A 3,123-nucleotide genomic window follows, 5' to 3' on the forward strand; every position below is an offset into this window, starting at 1 on the left:
TAAGGTCAAGTTACCCAGACCTGCCTCATCCTTTCCTCCTATCTTTAATAATCAACGGCCTGGACGTAACAATAACAATTACTTTAATTACTCATCAAGCTACTGTTAATTTAGAGGCGAATCAAATTCGCCTAAGATCAGGAACCGTATGTACTTATACAGATATTAATTGCATTGATATCGATGGGGGTTATACATTCTGGCAAACATTACCGACCGATTATTGCAAATTTAATAACTATGATATTTTATATGAAGGATACGCAAACCGGATGCTCGATACACTCTACGAAAAACCGCAAATAGTATACTCACTATCTACACATAATATAACTTTTGCATTAACCAAAACAGGAGAAGAACCGTTATGTGGATATACTTTAACAAAAACCGAGCATCCCAAATTACTTATTTTAGAAACCACGAAAGGAGATTCATTTGCACGAAAACGACCATTATCCGTCGAAAATTTAGACATATTTTCTTACGTAAATTCAAAATTTGTATATGTAGAAAAACATATCCGCTCACAAATGAATTCGTTGTATCGAGATGTATTAAAACAGCGTTGCAATTTAGAACAACAAGTATTGAAAAACGCATTAAGCATTGCAGTAAATTCACCCGATGAATTTGCATATCAAATAATGAAAGGTCCCGGATATATGGCTGTTATTTCAGGAAAAGTGGTACACATAATAAAATGTACACCAGTCGAGGTAAAAATTCAACATATAAAAGAATGTTATTCCGAATTGCCGGTACTTAAAAATAACGAAACGAAAATATATGAGTCCACGGACTCATATATTAACAAAAACAGGAACTCAAATCTCGTGTAATCGAGTAATTCCTCCTATGTATTTCCTAAACGACGGGTGGTATCGAATGATACCCACACCGGAACAAACTTTACCCCCCACTACAATAAAACCTATGACCAAACCGACATGGCATTATACAAATCCAGGATCACTTGCAGCAAGCGGAATTTACAGTGAAAGAGATCTTGAACACTTAAAAGATCACATAATGTTCCCCGCAGAACGACCTGTGTTGCTTAACACAGTAGCAAGGGGAGTAATGGGAGAATCTACAACGATTCATGGAGGGTTAATTTCAAATCTCATGGATGAGGCATCGATAGAGAAAGTAGCAACATCTGCATGGAATAAAATGTGGAGCAAATTTCTGGTTTTTGGAAACATCAGCGCCGGAATGCTAGGAATATTCCTGTGCATTCGCGGAGTTAAATTAATTCTCGACACTCTTGTTCATGGATACGCGCTGCATACAGTATACGGATGGTCTCTGTATCTAATCGGAGCCATCTGGGACTCACTAACACAACTCTTATTACACTTAGGAGAAAAGGGACGAAAATATGAAAAACCAAGCGCACCGAAAATGCCTGAGCCAGAGATTGAAAAACAAATAAAAAATGAATTGCCTCCTACTGAAGAACCCGAAATGAATCACGATGAGGAACGGGAACGACATTATCCCCTTCTTCCTGCCCGAGAGAATGCAACTTATTCTCTACAACTACGACATTAAAAACTTCAATTTAATCATATTACATGTAATTCCATACATGCAACAAATTTTTCCTCACGGCTGTATTTACTTCGTGTATTTCCGTACACGCAACAGATCTTCATTTTTACAATTTATTTCCATAGAATTCTTTAAACAACAATCAGAATATCTTTTTCTTTATTATTAAAGAAACATTTTGTTTTAGAACAAGAAGAAAGAAGTAGGAAAGAAGAAAAAAGAGTAAGAAGAAAGAAAAGGAAAACTAAAATGACTACAATCAATTACATTGATACCCATCAATTGACACGCTCCCCGCTAGCGGTAAAGGTGCTGGAGGTGGAGTCACCAACCCTCTTCTGGGTAAAAATCAAGAATGGAGAGGGGGAGCTAAACGAGCTCCTCCAGTACCTAACCATCCGAATGAATAGAATTGGAAAGAATCTGAACGCTGGCGCCGGACTGCATCGAGGTGGGAACGTTGGTCGCAGTGAAAGAAAAAAGACGGTGGCAAAGAGGAATCGTGACGGAGGTAACATCACATACTGACGTCACGATCCATCTGCGAGACTGGGGGCGAACCATACACAAGCGAAAATTCGACTGCTGCCGTCTCGAGGAGAGGTTCACCGAACAACCATGGCAAGCCGTGCCGTGCGGCACATATGGAGTCAGGCCCATCGGTCCATCCGGATGGACTGAGCGAGACATAGCCCTCGCTCGAGCTCTCATAGAAAAACAATGGGGGGAAATTAGAATCATGCGGCCATCCTGGGGAGAATTTGCGGAGGTAAAATTCTCTATTCAAACCAAGGGGAACTTTCAGGATAAGGACCTGGCTACTGCACTCGAGCACGTCGGGGTTGCATATAAAAGTCCCGGGGTTGTGATAAATTATAAGTCCGGGCCCAATAACGTCGAGCAACAAGTAAGCCTGCGCCGTTTGCGTATGGCAGGGCAAATTTAATTTTAAGTCGTTTATTTCTTTTAATTAACATTAATGATTATATTAAAAATAAATAGTTGTAAGTATCATAATCATGTATTACAATATATATATATACTACTCATTAGTAAGTTAAGATGTTTGCGTGTTAAGTATAAAAAAAAAAAAAAAAACTATAATCAAACCATATAGTAAGGAAATATATATATATCATTTGTAGTAATTCCTTTCTTTAAAGAAACACCAACCTAATTCGATAATCATAAGCATAAAATAATTTGACTAGAATACAGATATACATATACATATATATAAATATAAAAAAAAATATATGAATAATGATAAAAGTTACTATTATTAAAAAGAGAGAGAAAACAAAAAAAAGGGGTTGTGTTGGATATTATATATATACATATATATATATATATATATATATATATATATATATATATATATATATATATATATAAATATAATGACATAAAGTAAATAGATTAGTTGAATCTTTAAAATACTCTTATTTTTGAAAATAACATAAGGGACTGCAGGGGGAAAGAAAGGGGGTGATACCGCCACTCAAGGAGAGTGGTGGGAAACAGACAAGTGCCAGCGGAATACTACAAGAAGGTTGTGGACGAATA

General features: G+C 36.7%; 1 pseudogene; it reads left to right on the forward strand.

Moving 5' to 3' along the window:
• Nucleotides 1-272: 272 nt before the first annotated feature.
• Nucleotides 273-2,895, forward strand: LOC139105247 (uncharacterized; annotated as a pseudogene).
• The last annotated feature ends 228 nt before the right edge of the window (nucleotides 2,896-3,123 follow it).

This window comes from Cardiocondyla obscurior, linkage group LG08, assembly GCF_019399895.1.
Source record: "Cardiocondyla obscurior isolate alpha-2009 linkage group LG08, Cobs3.1, whole genome shotgun sequence".
NCBI lineage: Eukaryota > Metazoa > Arthropoda > Insecta > Hymenoptera > Formicidae > Cardiocondyla > Cardiocondyla obscurior.